Below are 20,899 nucleotides of genomic sequence, written 5' to 3' on the forward strand. Positions count from 1 at the left end.
TACCTATGTTGGCTTCAAACCGTGATCCTCGATGTCAGCCTCTTGAGTAGGATTACAGGCATGAACCACCAGTCCCCAGGTAAAAGTTATTTTTGTAAGATATAAAAGTTTACTTATACGGGGGAAGAGACGGGGAGGGCAACAGCGGTAGGGGAGGGCAGGGGCGAGGGAAGAGCCTGAGTGTTCCACACGCCCCGCACCAGCGCCTCCTGGCATGCCCCACTATCCTCCAACGGCTGGGACGGCTGCAGTCCTCTTGGTCCTCGCAGTCCTCAGGGGCCTGTGCAGCAGCAGCGGCAGCAGCAGGCAGCCAAAGCGGCCCACCTACCCTGCAACCCAGGCCTGGCCGGCGCGACAGCAGGTGATGGAGTAGCTGGCCACCAGTATAGCAGAGAAGCACTGAATGAGCCAACCCTGCGGTCCCAGAGGAGCCCACTCCCGTGCCGCATGCATCAGGCCTGCTGGCTCAATGAGTCAGGCAAGAGCTGCTGCATTGGCTTGTGATGATGCCAATAAAAGTGGATGCCAGCTGTGGTTCAGCAGAGTTCATATCCATCATCATACAGGCAACAACACATTCAGAGTGCTGGGCAGGAAGATCCAGGATCATCAATTGGTGATCAACTGTGCCATCCCCAAAGGATTAAAGTATAATCAAGCAACACAGACCTTCCACCAGTGGTGAGATGCCAAGCACATGTACAGTCTTAACTATGGCAGCAAAGAGGATGCTAATGTCTTCGCAAGTGCTATGTGCATCATAGGCATCTAAGGCATGCATTGTCTTAGAAGTGCTGAATTCACAGGAGGCAGGACCAACATTGCCTAGACAAAATTCACAACTGCCTGATCAAATTCAAAATGGCCCATACGAAGAAGAGTTGGACATCCAAAGAAGACAACTGCAAGAACAGAAATGTCAGAAGGAGCTGGAGAGGGACAAGCTGGAGAGAGAAAAAATGGAGAGGGAAAGACCAGAGAGAGAAAAGTAGAGAGAGAGAGGCTGGAGAGAAGTTGGAAAGAGAGAGGTGGAGCAGCTGGAGCGGGAGCAGATGGAGCAGCTGGAGCAAGAGGAATGGGATCAAGAGAGCAGAGTGCCGAGTACTGCCACCTCTGCCTTTGTGGAGACCCCTGTAAACTCTGAGCGGGGAGAACCCTCTGCTTCTGAGCCAGGCTTTCAGGAAGCCTCTCAGTTGTCGGAGGCTCCAGCCCAGCAGGGTGTTATCTTGGGACCACCTGCATCTCCATCTCCTCCACCACTCCCACCAGGTCCAGCCCAGGCCTCTGTATTCTCTCCTCCTTAACCCCCACTGCTAGCCTCTGGCCCTCTTCCCCCACCCCCTCTTCCTAATCAAGCCCCTCTCCTGTACCACCTCCTGCCCCTCCCTTCCAGCATCCGTATTTTTTTTTCTGGGATCCTTTTCAGAAGACAATCGTCCTTTAACTGGACTTGCAGCTGCAATTGCTGGAGCCAAGCTTAGGAAATTGTCATGGGTGGAAGATGTCTCTTTGCCCGATGTTCACAGATGTGAACTCCGTGTCAGCTAAAACAGACATGGGTGGTGGAAATGGACCCGTTCTCTTGGCAGGTAGCAGCTTAATGGAGGAAATGAGTCCCCTGATGGCCAGAAGGAGAATGGCCGAAAAGGGATCAATAATAGAAGCAAAAAATGAAGAATCAGAACCTGTAACTTCTAAGGTCTCATCAACAAGTACACCTGAACCAACCAGGAAACCTTGGGAAAGAACAAATACAATGAATGGCAGCAAGTCACCCGTCATCTCCAGATGAGATTCTCCAAGGAAAAATCAGATTGTTTTTGACTACAGGTCCTATGAGCCATTATAAGTCCACACCCTTGTCCCAGCCCAGTGCCGACGGGGTCCAGACAGAAAGCCTTGACTGTGACAGACTGAAGCAGGATATTTTAGATGAGATCAGAAAAGAACTAACCAAGCTGAAAGAGGAGTTCGTTGATGCAATCAGGCAGGAGTTGAGCAAGTCAAATACTGCATAGAGAAGCAAACTAAGCAGAGATAAGACTTGGATATGGAGAAAAACAAAAATTCCCACAAACAACTGTCAACATCAACCCTACAGTTACAAGCTATAAGAAGAAAGTGGAAAAGGAGTCAAGGGAAAATCCCCATCCTCTGAAACCTTCTTAAGTTGTGACTCTGGCGATCATCTGTTATCATCTCCATTTCCTGCTGCTTTGACCTTTACTGCAGGATGAAAAGAGAGTTATGTATGAGTTTCCATAACATTTATGCAGAAAATATAAACCCATCAGGCAAGATCGCCATGCATTGAGATATTTTCATGTTGAAATAAAACCACACATTTCCCACAACCTACTGCTAAAATAAAGAGTAGAAAGGCTCATGAAGTTCTCCTCCCCCTTCCAAATCCTCCCCTCTTTGAGTGCTGAGGAACTGAGCAAGCTCTGCTTTTGTATTGCATGTGTCTCTCTCAGGTTTGTCTTCCTATCATATTTGGTATTCCATGACTAATTGAGATCAGCGCTATGTAGGTTTAGATCTTAAGATGAGGAACAAATAGAATTGTACATGTTTTCAAAGGATGACATTTACAAGAAAGTGTCTGTAGATGACCAGGTCCGTCATGAGGGATTGTAGAGTGATAGGAAGTCCAAGTTAGCCTTTAGTGGTTAATTATAGAAGAGAGCATTAAGGACTTTCTTCAATTTTCAGCCTCCTGAATCTGGCATAGCTCTTCTCTCCAATTAACTTCCCCACAAATGCCAAATGTTATGGTTAGTCCCATGTATGCACTGAGAGAGCATCTGAAATTCAATTTCTACTCCCAGGACAAGCAAAAATAAAAAAAATAATAAAAATAAAAGGAGGTGGAAGCAAGCACATATTAAAGTTTTAAAATGACCCAAATGTTGCTGGTCATGTGTGTAATCCTTACTACACAAGAGGCTGACATCTGAGGATTGCAGTGTCAAGTCAGCCAGGGCAGGAACCTGCTTTTGACTCTTATCTCCAGTTACACAGCACAAAACCTTGAGCTGTGGCAGAGATGTTAAAAACACCAGCATTGATTGTGAAAGCTAAGATATAGGTCCCAGAGTCAGAGGTGAAGCCGCAGGACCAATAACATTTTAAACGGAGAGAGGATGAAGAGAGGATGAAATCTGAGGAGCATGGGTCAAAGTTAGCCCATACAAGAAAGTCCATAAGGCTTTCTCTCTGTGTGCATCTGTGTGCTATCCTATGGCTTGAGAATGTTTTGTTCAAGGATAGAGCTCCACCACTCCCAACATTTCATTGATAAATTGGAGCTAAAAGTCCCATGGACTTTCCTGCCCTGGGTGGCTTTGAACCATGATCCTCAGATTTCAGGCAACTGATTCATGCGGGGCTTTTCATAAGGCTCATCTCCTATTAGCTACCAAGAATTAAAAAAGGAGTTGAGCTGTGACTTAAATGGCAAACTAGGCAATCACTTTTTAATCACTTTTTAGGACAGCACCTGGGGCCTTAGTTCAAGCACCAAGACAAAACAAGTATATCTACAAGCTTTCCTTTGGCTCATTTAGTAAGCCACTAGTCTTGAAGGAAAAGTTCTGGCATTGTATCCAGTCTCTGATTTGTAGCCCCAGGACTAGCACATATACAATAAAAAATTTTTAAAAAATGAAAAAAATTTTTAAGTGGAAAAAGAACATATTAACATTTTAAAATGGGAAATGGTTATGTGTTTCATGTGTATAATTGGAGCACCTCAGGAATCTGAAATCTGAGGATCAGTTTGTAGCCAGACTACACAGAAAAGTACATTAGAATCTTATGTCCATAAGCCAGAAAAAAGCTAAAAGCTGAGCTGTGGAAGTTGTAAAACATCATCCTTGAGCCAAAAAGCTAAGAAACACAAGGACACTGGTGGTTCTGTCTTGTATTCCTAGCTACTCAGGAGGCTGAGGTATGAAAATCACGGTTCAAAGCCTTCCTGGGAAGGAAAGTTCATGAGACTCTTATGTCCAATTAACCACCAGAAAACCTTAAGTGACACTATGGGTGAATAACTCGAGCATTCACCTTAAGCTGAAGAGCTCAAAGACAGCACTCAGGCCTAGAGTTCAAACCCTACCCTCCGTAAAAATAGTTAAGAAACAGCAATGAGGCCCAGAGATTAGGTCTATTGACCTCAATAAAAAAGCATTGAGGTTGAAGGGAAGAGCTGGATAAAAATAGTAAAATAAGACAGAGGCTGGTTGCTTATGCCTGTAAATCCTAGCTACCCAGGATGCTGAAATCTAAGGGCTGCAGTTCAAAGCCAGACCTACCAAAAATGTCCATGAGACTTGTGCATGTAATTACCAGTACGAAGAATTGAACTTGCCCTGTTTTACTCAAGGCTAAAATCCTACCACTCCAGCTTCTTGGTGATTAATTGGAGTTAAGAATCTCAGACTCCAGCTGGGAAGTTGGCTCAGTGGTTGAGTGCTTGCCTTGCATGCATGAAACCCTGGATTTGTTTCCTCAGAACCACATATAAAAAAAAAGCCGGAAATGGTGCTGCAGCTCAATTGATAGAGCACTAACCTTAAGCTGGAATGCTGAGGGACAGCGCCTAGGCCTAGAGTTCAGGCCCCACAACCAATGGAAAATAAAAGAACCTCAGACTTTGCTGCTCAGACTGGCTTCAAACCAAGAGCCTCAGATTTCAACTTCCTTAGTCATGCTGGGCTTTGCCTGAGACTTTTCAAAAAGGAAGAAGCTGGAAGTTGCGCTGTGACTCAGTTGGCAGAACTGAGCAAAATCTCTGAGGCAGTGGCCATTCTCTAGATTGAGAAAAAAAACCATAAAATCTTTCAAAAGTAAAAACACAATGTAGTACAAAAAATGTTAATATAATGCAAAGGAAAACTATGTTTCTTTTAAATGCAGCAAACAAGAACACACTACAAAATTTCAAAATAACATACTGAAAGTAAAGGGAAAGGAAAATTTTTAAAATTCATGCAAATATTAAATCTAAACTGACATGACCAAAATCTAATGTGATCAGAAACTTATCTCTTACTTTTCTCTCACTTGTAATTACTTACAAGCAATTGTCCCTCCAATTTCAGCACTAGTATGGTGATTTGGAAATGATCTTTCTATGCAGCCTTGTCTGAATAGGGATCTTCCTTCTTTAGCCTCGAGTTAAACTACAGCCACTGCACTCATTTTAATTCACAAATCCTTTAAAATTCAAACTCAATATTCAAATGATGGATCATATGTAAATGTACGAATAAACATCAGAGATCCACCAGAGATCCTCTGAGGAATACAATCATAACAGTAGAAGAGCACCGACCATTCAAGGCAGGTAACAGAAGGAAGATTTAGCATTTCTTTTTTTGGATGTGCAGGGGGTTGAAAACAGGGCCTTATGATTGCTAGGAAGGAATACAATTCAGTGATATTAATTATATCCACACTACTTTGTAACCATTACCTCTGTTCGCGAACTTTCTTTTCAATACTGATGGAATCCACACAATCATTGAGTATTAATCACCCCCAATGACCTGCCCCAGAAACTTTTAATCTTCCATTTTTCTCTTATGAAATGGTTTAGTCAATATATTTCACATAATAGATTATTTTTGTGTCCTTCCATGACAGATATATATTAATTGCAGCCTTTTGTGGATGAGTCATCATTTATGCATACCTCACGTTTTATAAACCTATTCATCTGATAGACACTCCAGGTGTTTACAACTCCTGACTATTGTAAACATTGCTGATGTTATCGTTGGCATGTGAGCTATTGGTTTTGTTTTCAGTTCTTTTGGGTATACAATGAGCAACGGAATTGCTGGGACATGTGGTAATGCTATGCTATGTTAGAAGAATGTGTCAAATTCTAACATTATTGCTATATCACTTTCATCACCACAGAAATGTACAAATGGTCAATAAAATGTACAAAAGTATTTCAAATCTTCCACAGCTGTGCCCTCAAGGATAATTTTTTTTTACTTTTTACTTGGTTTTATTTAGGCCATGCAGGTCTGGAACTATGTAGCATTGTCTAGAGCTGAAGTGAGAACAATACAAAATGCCACTGACCCAGCCTCCAAAAACATTTATTCTGGTAGTCATTTTTTCTAGAGATAAATTTTAGTGATTATATGCACGTTAACTCTTTTAAAATAAGGTTTTGAATTTTAAAATGACATATATTGTAATGACTCTGTGTACCATCTTTATTATAAGAAAAAATATATTTACTAAAACTATAAAAAGACAAAAAGGGTTTGAACTATCTGAGGTAGATGTCAGCTTCCCAGCAGAAAAATACATTACAATCACAGTCTGATAAAGACCCAGGCAAAATAACACAATAAGAGATTATCTAAAGTAAAATGAAGAGCAAGGACTGGGGCAGGAATAGAGCACTTGCTTGCCTAGCAGCCTCTGAATCAAAACCCCAGTACTGCCAAGGGATAAATAAAATATTAAAACTTAAGAAAAGGTGCATATTATAGTATGATGGATGACATGGAGGTACACACCTGTACCTAGGCAGTAGAATTATGAAGTTGAGAACAGTCTTGGCTACATAATGAGACTCATCTTGAATAACATAGAATAAAATAAACTACATTTTTAAAGACTAAGGTGTAGTTTAAATATATTTCAAATCGTTTTGCATGTGCAAGGAACTGATATAATGCACAAAAATTATATGCTTTAATAACTACAATGTCAGTTTATCAGTGCAGTACAAGGTGCCCCTTGTCTGGAATCCCTCCGAAGGCAGTTGGTGCACCTATCTTCTGGGATGGACTGAGGGCATTGCTGGGCAAACAATATTTTGATCTCCATTCTTGGGTCCCACTTACAAATATTTTTTTAGTAGACCCCCTACAAATCTCTTCCATCCCAATAACAGCCTGCTGGCTTTCAAGTGAGGTTATCTTTGATATCTCTTGGCTGGAATTGCTCTGTTCCTAGGCCCAAATTCAGCAGCTTGTTCTGAGAAGAGTGGCAGCTATTTTGCTAGCCAACTCTGTCCTCTGCCTTCTCCTCCTCAAATTAGTCTTTGGTATCAGTATGAATCTGTTCAGATGGTAGAGCCAACCTGAGCTGGCTTTGAACCCTGATCCTCAGATCTCAGTCTCCCTTGCACCTGGCATCATTTCTTCCTTCCAGGAATATTTCAGGGGGATAGAATAGCACAGCACCACATACATGTGTTAGGAATTGCCCCGGGGTGAGCCAGATGCTCAGACTCAAACCACTGACCTTGATATTGCCTTTGGTGTCCAATAGGATGTTGTTGGATTTAAGGTCCGTGTGATTCTGTTTTGGTATAGGTGGTGAACAACACTTACAATTTGTATGATGAGCCTCCTGGTTTCATCCTCATATTGATGGCAGGATTTTCAGATCCACCCCAAGAGGTATCCCCTAATGGCCAGTTCCATGATGAGATATACATACTCTTCCTTCTCCTTCACTTAGTACAACCTAATGATGTGTTTGTGCCATACCTTCTTAAAAATGTCCACCTCATTCTTTATCCAATGATGAGGACTCTCACTTCTAGAGTATTTTAAATGCCACATCCTTGTCTGTGAGTTGGGGATGTGCCAGCTTCACTTGTCCATAGGTACCTTTGTGGATGAGCTCTTTCATCTGGTATTGTTTGGTGATCTCTTCCTTCAAGGAGCTTGAGCTTGATTCTTGTGTTCTTCCATCCTTCTGCTATTTAGGTAGCAATCCTACCTAAAATAAACTAAATAAAATATTGGAAAACCCAGAAAAAGTAAAAAGAAATACCAAAATCCAAACAACAACCAGTCCCCACAACCAAAACAATCAGCTTTGAGTCAGTCCAGCAGTTCATCAAGCAAGAGCTCCCAGATCTGTTAACTGACATAGGTTGGAACATGGTGGCTTCCTATATATTCTACAGGGCCTCACACCTTGGAGCAATCACAACCAGGCATAGTGATATCATGGAGTAAATGGACCAATCAGAGTCTGGGCCAGTGAGGTCAGAGAAATAGTGGAGCAATCATAGCCTGCCAAAATTGACACTCAAAGACTGTTGCTAAGGACTCCAGGTGGGTTTGAAGTTGCTCTGGTCTTTATCATGGCATTTCTGAAACCACTAGGACAGTGGTCAAAATCCTGTGATTTTCTAGAGGACTACTGCATATTATAAATTGCTTCAGTGGAGACACTAGCTAATAACCTCCATTCTTGATGGCCACCTTATCCTATGTCTTGTTCCAGCAATGGCCCTGCACAAAGGCCTCCCTTCTTCTCAAGGACACCTGTGTGCTACAACTTCCTCCTGAGAGACAAGTTCCAGGCTGGATTTGAACCACAATCCTCACAATTCACCTTCCTGAGTAGTTAGGATTATAGGCCTTAGCCATCAGTGGGTACTTAGCTCATCTCTTACATTTGGAAGAAGTATATTTGTTAGAAAGGTGGGTTTTAGATATGTCCTTTTAGCTCTTTAAATTTGTTGCCCTTGCTGTCCAATAGTTAACCTATTTTCTCATGAGAAATTTTTCATAATAACATTGAAGATCACTTGGGTGTGATGAGTTGTCTCTGTGCTTTGGGAGGTTTTCTGTCTTTATTTAATTAGAATGTATCTTAGTGTGGACCTGGGTAATTATGTTAATTGACTTTTTGAGCTGCTAGATTCCTGCATAGAAGGGTTCATGCTTTCAATCAAAATTTGGAAGGTATTTGTTATTATTCCTTCAAATAGTATGTATTACTTTTTTCCCTCTGTACTTTAAACACCTATACATTATACATATATATTCAAATTGTATATTTGAATATACATATACATACCTACATATTTATATTACATGTACATTTATATACATATATTTATTATCAAACAGCTTCCACTTTTGTGATTGTTTATGGTAGGAAGTTTAGATTGATCTATATTAGAGTTCGAAGTTTTCCTCTTTATTTCTAGATAAAAATATGCTTTTCTTGGCAAGGATATTGAAACAGCATCAAAGCACAGCTAGCCTTTCTCTCTCTCTCTCTCTCTCTCTCTCTCTCTCTCTCTCTCTCTCTCGCTCTCTCTCTCTCTCACTCTCTCTCTCTCTCTCTCTCTCTCTCTCTCTCTCTCTCTCTCTCTCTCTCTCTCTCTCTCTCTCTCTCTCTCTCTGATTTCCCACCTCTGTCAGGTTTTTGAGCACAGGGTCATTGCTTATTGGGTTCTTCTAGTGTGTGCTGTGATCTTTGCAATGTCATGATCTGATTCAAAGGCACGAGGTCTGCACCTGGAAGAGGAGCTGCTCCAAAGTCAGCCTGCACGGATGCACCTGCCTGCCTCTGTCTTCATGTCAGAGCCCCTGTATCTACTTGGGAGGCCTTAGCAGATGCCCCTTTGACAGGACTGCTGGCTAGTGACTGTGGACAGCACAAGCACAGCCTCTTGTTTTACCTATCAGAAGTCTGCAGTGGAGCCTGGGGGTGTTCTTCTGTTGGAAGATATGCTTGGAGCAAGGCAGGGGTTGAATAAGCCTCACTGTGGCCTGACTTCTGGGGCACAAAAAAGTCCAAGTATTTCTCTGGGCTTTTTTCAGAATATATGGGCAGGTTCGGGAGCAGAACCTGAGCTCAGGGGACCCCTAAACACAGGGTGGGCTTTGAAGCTGGGAGGGGCAGGGCTGTCCAGGTTGGCACGAGGCAGATGATGAGCCTGTATTAGTAGTCTGCTGGCTTACAAATGAAAACAGGTGCGTGCTTGCTACCCAGACATATCCCACTAAGACTGGTTGCACCAGAGAGTTCCATGCTAGTGGGGGGAAATTGCTAAAGAGAGCAGTAGATGGACCAGGAGCAGTTGGCACTCTTTGTGGGCAATTCAGTGCTGGCTCTGGCAGAGGGAATCTGAAGGTTCCTTAACTCTGCAGATCTAGAGAAACAAGAGCCCAAGCAGACACCAGGCTTGGCCAGCTGCACACTGGGCAGGCTGGTAGGTGAACCCTTGCTGGTTGGCTTTGCAGAGTCCTCAACCTGGCACACCTGCCAGCACAAAAAACTGCCTAGCATCTCCTGAATCATACAACTTGGAGACAACACTTCTCCTAACTTGGACATGCAGTGTCCAGCTGTCTAGAAGCTGCTGTGGTCAGTGCAGGTCTGGGAGGAATGGCAGGCCTGCTGCTGGAGGGAGCAGATGTCCCTTCCAAGGCATCTGGGGGGAAAGGGAGCCCCTGGAAATAGACTCATGGAAAGGCTGGTCTGTCCTGCCCAAAGAGAACACCTCCAGTTTGTTTGACTGTTTGGTTGGATGGAGGGTCTCCCCTTGGGGACAGTGGTATTAGGAGACTGTGTTGGTGAGATTATCCCAAAATTAAACTAGTCGCTGAGGGAGCAAAATAGTAAAGCTTCTGAACTGCCCATGGCAGGTGGAGTTAAGGTCCTGACAGCTTCTCTCTTGAAAGATCCCGAGGCTTTGTCACCAGAAGACAAGTGACATCATGCTGGCATGGAGTCTAATGGTTTTAGGAAATTTATCAGAGAGCCGTACTTGGCTTGTATGTCACTCAATTGGGCTCACACTGGGTGGGGAATTTGGGCTTTAGAGCTGGGCATGACAGCTTGATCTTTTTGATCCAACACCTTCTGGAAGGTGTTGGAATTTTAGGAGGTCTGAGTAAATTATTAGATTATGTGTGTTCCTCTGAGCTTCATCCTTGGTTTGTGACAAGGATGAGCCCCCCTCCCTGCTGTCCTGGTGCCCTCAGGGTGTGGGCTGGTTTCTGGCAGGTAGAAAAGATTAATGTGCCTTCTAATCCGAGCCTCACTAGGAAGGGCTGTTGTTTGCAGGGAGGATTGTGTCATTAGGAGGTCTTTATGTTCTTTGAGTAAGGGAATCTACATACCTCAGAGCACATCTTGGCTTTCTCTCTAAATGTTTAATTTCTGTGGAAGACTGGTATCTAAAAGCCTAAAAGTTTAAGGCTCCAGAGGCTTTCTAGGTTTCCAGACATATCCAGGGATCCAGGGCTTCTTCTTTTTCATCTTACAAAGACAGCTCTAACATCCTCCCATAGTCATGGTATACTGAGCCCTTTGGCTCTGGCATAAATGAGGAAAGACAGGCAGGGCTGTTGCTAAGGAAAGCAGACAGGGCTGCATTGTTGCTGAGAAATGGCAGGCAGGCCCTCTCTTGTTACATAGTTTCATATTATTTCCCATTGTTGGTAAATAAAGCCTCCTGATTGGACTTCAGGAGCTGTCCACAATCAGTGCTCCATTACTTTTCCCTGCTCTTACCATACTGCCTTTCCATTTAAATTCATTTTTACTTTAAATTTTTGTCAGAAGCAAAGAGGCAATTAAAAAATCTATATGTAATGTTAATTTTTATTCTTTTCTTGGAGGGGGAAGTCGTGGGCTTGAACTCCGGGCCTGGACGATGTCCCTCAGCTCTTCACTTCAAGGCTAGAGCTATACCACTTGAGCCACAGCGCCACTTTCGGGCACTTTTCTGCTTATATGGTACTGAGGAATGGAACCCAGGGCCTCATGCATACAAGGCAAGTGATCTACCACTGAGCCACCTTCCCAACCCATAGTTTTTATTCTTGAATTACTAAAATTCATGCAGAACTTGTCAATTCAAGCAGCATAAAATGGCAGATGGCATGAGTTTGATCTCTGTCCCTCTCCTGTGGCTCTCTTGCTCTACCCTAGGTGACCACTCCTACTAGTTAGTTATGTATCTCTGCATCTAAACCAAATGTGCATAAAGGAGAAGCTATTAAAATAGACTAGCCCACAGTTACCCAAGGTCCTCCAAACCTATCTTACTAAGAGGCCAAATTTCCAATTCACACTATGGAGAGTCAAACTTCTACACTCAGGTTCAAAGACCTGAACCAAGTCTGTACTGGAAACACATGACTGAAGTTGGTAGCTCATTGTTCACTATGGCAGAAGTCTGCAATAGCTGGGAATCTGCCCTCTGCCTTTCCCACTAAGTCACAGTGTCAGGTATGAGAACTAAGGAGTTACACAGGCCATTTAGAGGTTACTAGACTTTGGGTTTTAACTGTTGTAATTCCAAGTTTCACTTCAGATCAAATATTGGGCCTGCACAGCAGCAGCCCAAGAGAAAATGATGTCCAGAACTTGTGTAAGTGTCTCAGACTATTTGAATTTGCTTTTATTGATTTATCTTTTTTCCTACAATGCACACCTGTGGTCAAATGGGGGCTTTCTTACGGGTTAAGGAATTTTTTATAACATCACAATGAAATTGAAATACACAGCTATAACTCTTTCTCTAAAGGAATATTGATGGATTTGGCCATAGGAGAGTTCAAGCTGATGACCTCCAATATTCTAGGCAGGGGTTTTATTACATAAGTCCCCTACTCCAACCTTTGTTCTTCACTTTGAGCATATCAACACACTGCCTTATGGATTTCAAGAATGCTGATGTAAACTATCTGTTAAGAAACTGTCTTTGGAAAGGATAATACTCTCTTTTCTCTCACTCTTATAGATGTTAATAACCCGTTTCATGGAGCTGTATGGCATAAGGCATTTTGCTACAGTATCAGATGATTCTGAAGTGATACACTATTATTTTAACATCAATCATTCTAGATTTAAAGAAAAAGACCTTGAATATCTTGAGTAAATTGATGAGGTCTTTAAAATCCAAAAGTTAGAGCAGCTGTTCAGATTTTGGATTCCATGAAGTATCCTACTGGATTTAATTTTTAAGTGAGAAAACAGCTGCTTTCATGACCCACCTAACTATAAAACTTTCTTGGTCTTAGTTACGTTGCATTTTAAGGTAAATGACAAAAGTGCCAACTTATTGACTTTATAAGGGACTCAAGATTACATAATTAAATAGTTGTCAAAATTTACTGAGTTGAATAGAGAACGTGCTTAATTTATATTAAAGTAGTAATGTATTGCCATTAATACAAGGATGGATTTTATTAGTAAATACTGAAAAGGAAAAAAAGTATTTCTATAGGGGATTCATCCTGGCAATAGTCACTTTGCAGTAGGCTGATACTTCCTGCCATCTTTCAAACGCATGTTATTGTTATATGTTATTATTCAAACGTGTGTTATTCTTTTAGTTCCTCTCAAGAGCTACGCAGCTAATCTTGGATTCCATTAAGAAAACACCAAAGTTCATACTGATATTATAACTTTTTATTTATTTATTTATTTTGTTGGTCATGGGGCTTGAACTCTGGGCTTGGGAGCTATCCCTCAGCTCTTCAGCTCAAGGCGAACACTCTACCACTTGATCCACAGTGCCACTTCCGGTTTTTTGTGGGTTATTGGAGAAAAGAGTCTCACAGACTTTCCTGCATGTTCTGGCTTTGAACTGTGATTTTCAGGTGTCAGCCTCCTGAGTAACTAGGATTACAGACGTGAGCCAAAAGTGCCCGGCTCTGATATTACGATTTTTAAAGACCAAAAATGATCTATTGTATGTTTCCAACAATACATAAAGTCCATAACAAATAAAGACTTTAATGTTATTTTAAGCAGTTGTGTAAGGGGGTTATAATTCAACAAATATGGACACCTCATATGCCTTCACTACTTCTTTGAATTTTCTCTTTATTATCAAGTTAAAAAAAAAATCTGGATCCACTTTAGTGAAAATTTCCAATTGGACCCTTTGTCATGTACCCTCTGCACCTAAAATACATAAGAATTCACTTTGTTTTTAAATTGTTGGAGCAAGTTCCAAGACCTGCACATATGTTGAATGGAAACCACTGGTGTATGTTTGGCTCCTGCACATGGCCAGCGTTCTAACTGGATCAGACATGAGGACATGGATGGTACTGAAGGAAAAAATTATAGGATCAAACACTAGGACCTGCAGCCACCAAGGACAGAAGGCATTGGCTGATGCCCTGGTAGTTCCTGCAACACTGCCATGGCTGTAGCATGGCATCATTCTGTGCGCCTCGCATACCTGTAGAATCCTTGGCAACAGTCCTACAGGCTCAAGACTAAAAGAGCCAGTGGGTTTATGCCAACCTGTGATTGGTCCATTGCAGCCATTGTGAGTGGTCTCTGCAGTCCATTAAAGTGCTGGGATTTCCTGGTGACCTGCTGGACTCAGTTCTACATTGACAATTTTGAGTGTGTGGTAGTTTTTTTTTTTTTTTATTTGGAGGGGGGCTATGTTTTGTTTGGGTTTGAGTATTTCCGTTTGGTTATTGCTCTGGGGTTGTTATTTGCTTAGCTAAATTTAGGTAGATTTACTTCTTGCTATCCTAGCAAAAGATGGGGGAACACAGTGAATTATCCTCAAGCTCTTAGGAAAAGGAGATTTTCACTGAACAAGACAGTATGAAGGAGATTATTGGCCATGGCAGGAGATTTTCCCTGAACAATACAGTGTGAAGGAGGAGATCATTGACTATGGTAGCTATGGATATGTAAAGTTGACCTAGCACCACCTCATAGACACTAAGGTGGTAATGAAAATAATCCTAAAGGGAGAGTTCAACAATTGTCAGATCAAATATGAGATGGACAGGCCAGGATTGTGGATCAGTAGTAGATGTTTGAACTCAGGAGGCCCTGGGTTCAATTCCTTAGCATCACAAGAACAGAAAAAGCTGGAAGTGTTGCTGTCGCTCAAGTGGTAGAGCACTAGCCTTAAGCTGAGGAGATCGGCCACAGTGCCTAGGCCCAGACTACAAGCCCTAGGACCCACAAAAAAATTAAAAAATTAGATGGATATTATTAAGTTTTTCCATCACTCACACATGATTAGGTCATACCTGGTGAGGGAAAAGGATCAGCAGCAATACCTGGTAGTGGAACTGGCCATCCAGAGACCTCCTGACATATATGTGAAAATCATAACACCTATTCAAGAATGAAGTCACGAGATTGTTCAGATTGTGAGTACTGTGCATTACTTTAATGAATATATAAATGAACACTGAGACATTAAACCCAATAACATCGTGTTGCATAACAAAGGCAATGTGAAGGTCAATGACTTTAGCATGAGCATGAGGATTTCCCAAGGGTAGTTGCTGAAGGACATATTTGGTACCTTAATTTTGTCCCTATAAAATATTCCTGCATGGAAATTACAATTGTTGCAATGTAGACATCTGGTGCTTGGGAGTCCTCGTTTGTATTCTATGGGGATGGCACATTTCCCATTTGAATATATGAATTTTAGCCAGATAGAGGTAATTGTCTTGGAGGTCACATACATTTCTCCATTCACTTGTCTCTAAAAGAACAAAATATCATCTTGAAACTGAAAACTGCAGACCCAAAGGAGAGGCACAGTATGGAACAAACAATAAAGATTGGCTCAAGCAAGTTGAGGAATATTTCCTCTGTCCTGATGAGCTACTATATAATAAGCTAAACCCTATTATTCTTACACTCATATGTGACATGGGGTACAGCTTGCCTGATATGTACAAATATATATTGGACAGGACATTCAATGAAATCATTAAAGTAGAATGACAGCAGTGAAATTAAATCAGTGCTTTCAATTGTTTCAGTGTGCCCATCTTCTGCAGATATATAGTATGTATATATGTATATATTTCACAAATATATTACATATTAAATATGTTATATATAATTATATATGCGTAAATATACATAGTTTTGGAGATGGAGTTTCATGGAATTCTCTGCTTTTGCTTCAAGCCAACATTCTCCTCATCTGAGCCTCTTTAGGTGCTAGGATTATAGACTGGGGCCAGGCAAAATATTTCCTAATAAATGCAACAGAGAGCCTGTCTTTAACTTCCAACAAACATTAGAAACTGAAAGATAGTAGAATGATGAATGTAACATAAAAGATTTAAGTCCTTGTAAAATTTCCAAAACTTATTTCATACATATATTAGGGGACAGTGTTTACTAGATTTATCGTTTACAAAAAGATTAATGAAAACATAAACACAGATACAGATCCCAGGTGGAAGTGTGAAAGTAAGTGGAAGGCCCATAAATTCAAGTGCTAGTACTGACCCATAACCATATATAAAATTAATTTTCTAGGTGTTTTATTACAAAAATAATGTACAGAGGTGTTTTAGTTACATGAGCAAGGTAATGAGTACATTTCCTATCAAGCATTGTTGCCTCCTCCTTTTTTTCCCCTACCATCCATTCCCTCCCACCTAAACAACTACCCCCCCCAAAGTTGTAAAGTTCATTTTCAAGGTAGTGTCTTGTACATCAAATTTTTACAATGGGTCATCCTGTATCCTTAATTAACTATGTTGTGTTTGTCCTTACCATCCCCGAATTAGAGAAGTATATGAACAAGGTGCAGGTTACCAGAATCAAATATAGTGAAAACAGGGTTTATACCATAGGGGAGGAATATACAAAGCAACCAAAAATCACATGGTACATTATAAATAGTTTAAAAACAATAGCAAGAAAGGAAAAACTACTTGCGTCTCTATCTTGAGGTTTATTTCGCTTAACTTCATCTTATCTGGTCATATGTACATAGATTTTGAACTTTTCTGCTTGTCCAAGACATGTACTAGTTACTGCAAATAAGGGAAACCATGGGACTTATGTTTCATTGGACATGCCTTACTTCACTTAATATATTTTTATCTCAAGTCTTTCCATTTCCTAACAAATTGGGCGATGTCATTTTTTCTGATGGAGGCATAGAATTTACATATATATATATATATATATATATATATATATATATATATATATGACATTTTCTTGATCCATTTCTCTACTGAAAAGCATCTGGGTTGGTTCCATATCTTAACTATGATAAATAATGTTGCAATAAACATAGCTGTGCTGGTAGCCTTAGTATGGGTAAATGACCAAAAGTGGGATGGCTGGGTCATAGGGGAGCTCTATGTGGAATCTTTTGAGGAACCTCCATACTGTTTTCGAAAGTGGTCGAACAAATTTATACTCCCACCAACAATACAGTAGAGTTCCCTTTTGGCCACATCCCTTCCAGCATCTATTATTATATTTCTATTCTAACAGGGGAAAGGTGGAATCTCAATGTTGTTTTGATTTGCATTTCTTTTATGGCTAGAGAAGTTGAACATTTCTTCATGTGGCTATTGGCCATTGTTATTTCCTCTTCAGAGAATTTTCTCTTTAAGTCTTTAGCCCACTTATTTATCAGGCAGTTGTTTATTTGAGGATTTGTTGTAGGGGTATTTAATTTTTTGAGTTCCAAGCATATTTTAGATATGGGACCTTTGTTTGTTGTATGGCTAGTGAAGATTTTCTCCTAATCCACAGGATTTCTATTGATTTTGCCAGCTATGTCTTATGCCATGCACAAGCTCTGCACTTTCATGTAATCCCCATTTGTGCAACCTTTCTTTGATTTGTTCTGTTTCTGGGTCTCTATTAAGAAAATTTCAGCCTTTGCCAAGGAGAACTAGGGTTTCTCCTATTCCTTCCAGTAATGTTTTCAGGGTGTGTGCTTTGACTCTGAGGTTGACAATTAATTTTGTAGGCCAGAACTTATTTTTTCCCCATCCTTTGTGTTCATAGGATTTTCTGTATTATGTGTAAACAGGCTGCTCTACAAGGTATCTTTCCATGTCATACAGTAGGTATTACATGGCTCTATGTAAGTATTGTATAATGACATAGAGCTTTCTAATGACTTACCTATAAAATCTATTAATGTTAATTAAGTGTCATGAAGAATGACAAACCTCCATTTTTGTGTCCATCTCCGTCCTTGTTCTCCCTATTGTTTAACAGCTTATATCACACTCAGCATAACAAGCTGGCACATGGAACAGACATGAACTCGATGGATCCTAGCTGTGAGATGGCCCCAAATACAGAAAATATCAGAATCAAAGAGATTGAAGCAGTTGTCCAAGGTGCCTAGTTTATGAATGACTTCGGCTTCCAATGGTCACACCTGCTTCTGTCAGAAGCCTGTTGATGGTCTGTCACCATCAAAGCTCACACTGAAGCTTAACTTCTCAATGTAGCAGTGTCAGGAGGTGGAACCTTTAAGAGAGGTTTCAGTCATAAATAGATTAATGCCATCTCATCAACTCTGAAGGGACTAACATCATCGTCATTCTAGCACATGCCATGATGCCAAGATCCTCTGTGATATGATGCACCTAGGGGGCCATAGCCCATGTGCTAGCCTGCTATTTAGACATTGCATCCACTATTATTGTGATTGAAATAGACCTTTTTTTCCGTATGAAGTATACAGCTTCAAGGATTTTGTTAAACCATGACAAAATGGACTGAGATGCTATTCTTTTTGTCTTTTTCATGGAACTGAGGAATAAACTGAAAGCCTTACACTTACTAGGCAAATACGTTACCATTTGTGCCTGCATTCCCTCAACCATTTTTTTTTTCTTTTTCAGTTGGCTTTTCATACAGTCTTGTGTTAACTTCACTCAAGCCACCCTCATTACTCCATCCTTCTATACCTCTAACTCTCAATATCTGGGATTAGAGCCTGTGACACCACAATTTACCTCTTAGAATATACTATTCCTTTGGGGAAAGAGATACAGACACCTGAGAAGCTTATGTGTGATTGTTTGTGTGCTTGTGTGTGTGTGTGTATTCGTGAACTGGTCTTGATGATTTATTTTGTACTGAGGGTGAATCTTCCTGATGATTCTACATTTTAATTCCTTTCACAGAAAAAGAAATGCTTCTCTGCGTGCTAGTGGCTCACAACTGTAATCCTAGCTCTTCAGAATGCTGAGATTTTGAGATAACACTGTTAAGTCAGGTGAGTCAAGAAAAGTCCATGACACGCTTATGTCCACTTAATCACCAAATATGTCAGAAGTGGATCTGTGGCTTAAGTAATAGAGTAATATTCTCGAGGAAAAAATAGGAATAGCACCTAGGGTATTATCAAGTTTGAGGACCAGCACCCATACAAAATCTACAGATAACACTTATGCTATTAAAATGAGCTCTTGTGCTATTTAAAGTCACAATTATGTCTAATGGATTATCTGTACAGGACAGTTGCAGTAAAATTCTTGTATTTCTTCATAAGATATGTTCTCTCTGGACCATCTTTATGCCCCATTTTTGTCTCTGCAATGATGTCTTGATTTTGAAATAGAGGAAACATTCAGTGATGAATTTGTTCTCTGCATCCCTCTCTCATCCATTATTAACATGTTCTCTCTTTTTATTTTTTGACAATCCTGGGGCAGGAACTCAGGGCCTGGGCACTGTCACTGAGCTTCTTTTTTGCACAAGGCTAGCGCCCTTTGACTTGAGCCACGTTGCCACTTATGGCTTTTTCTTTTTATGTGGTACTGAGTAATTAAACCCAGAGCTTCATGCATGCTGGACAAACACTCTACCACTAAACCACATTCTCAGCCACATAATCTCTTTTTAAAATATATCTGTCATGTTTACCTCTGTCCCATCTCTGAAACCACTGCCACTGCTCTTGAATCTATCCTCAGTTTTACTCCTAACTGCCTTTCATTCCCTATAACTGCTGAATTGTTTTCCACTCCACCAAAGGAAGTATCTTTCCTTTTCTTAAATTTCACACTTCATTGGCTAAAAATCAAAGAATAACAAAACATTACCAGTGTCTGAAATTGAGGACACTTAGAAGAGTAAATAGCTTTTTCTACTTAGGTTTTAAGCTGCGGGGCTTCAACTCTGGGCCTGGGCGCTGTCCATCAGCTCTTCAGCTCAAGATGAGTGCTCCACCACTTGAGTCACAGTGCCATTTCCAGTTTTCTAAGTGGTTTATGGGAGATAATAGTCTCTCAGCCTTTCCTGCCATGGCTGGCTTTGAACCGGGAGCCTCAGATCACATCCTCCAGAATAGCTAGGATAACAGGAATGAGCCACCGCCCTCCAGCTAATAAATAGCTTTTTATGTGTATCAGGTGATACACAACAAATCAGAACCTTGAGATATCTTGTATCTTCCAGTCTGGGAAGGATCTAACCCCACAATATGCCCTGCTAGACAACAAAATTAAAGAGATTCTACAAATGTAATGAGTTCCCACAAGATTTGGGTGTGAGTTACTTCCAAGGAGTGAGTGCAAAATAAGGCCTTTCTAGAAGTCAGTGATGCCAACAGAATGAATCAAACAGTAAGGAGAATATGTTTGTCAATAATGTACGGAGGTGGCTAGGAGCTGACAAAAGTGGTTGTATGATAGGGGACCAGAAACACAGTCTCACAACCACAGAACCTAAAGCATACCAGGCATCCCTTAAGCTTGGAAGAGATCCCTACATTCCATGAGAGACTATAGCCTGGTGGCCCCTGGTAGAAAGTGAGCAGCTGCTAGAGACAAATTACACCCAAACTACCAAACTTATATCCTACTATTGTTGGTATTTAATGGACAAACAAATATATTTGTGGTAATTTGCCACATAACATGACTAAATGAATGCATCTCTCAGAGTACTGGTGCCTCACACCTGTAATCCCAGCTACATAGGAGGCAGAGATCTGAGGATCCAGATTCGAAGAGCTCTCAAGCAGCAAGCAGCAATATCTGTGATATTCATATTGCCAATAAATAGCAAAAATACTGGAAATGGTAGTATGGATTAAGTAGTATGGCACCAGCCTTAAGGGAAAAGCTAATTAAAACACAAGACCCTAAGTTGAAACTCCAATACCAGCACATACACAAAAAAGAATGGAAAAATGAGAGCATTTATTGAAGACCATCTGGTATTTTCTCTGCTCTGTGTAAAACTCTAACATCTCTCACACTTTTTCTTGTGCTTACAGAAATTTATTAAAATCTATAACACCACCTTAATGTTATCTAACTACACAACTACACAAACATGTCACACACTTTTCAATGTAGCATATTGTAATTGTTACTGC

At 40.8% G+C, this 20,899-nt stretch overlaps 1 pseudogene; it reads left to right on the forward strand.

The window, feature by feature from the left end:
• Window positions 1–469: 469 nt before the first annotated feature.
• LOC138818273 (protein enabled homolog) lies at window positions 470–2,018 on the forward strand (annotated as a pseudogene).
• The last annotated feature ends 18,881 nt before the right edge of the window (window positions 2,019–20,899 follow it).

The sequence above is a fragment of the Dipodomys merriami genome, unplaced genomic scaffold (assembly GCF_024711535.1).
Source record: "Dipodomys merriami isolate MVZ:Mamm:240054 unplaced genomic scaffold, mDipMer1.0.p SCAF_726, whole genome shotgun sequence".
NCBI lineage: Eukaryota > Metazoa > Chordata > Mammalia > Rodentia > Heteromyidae > Dipodomys > Dipodomys merriami.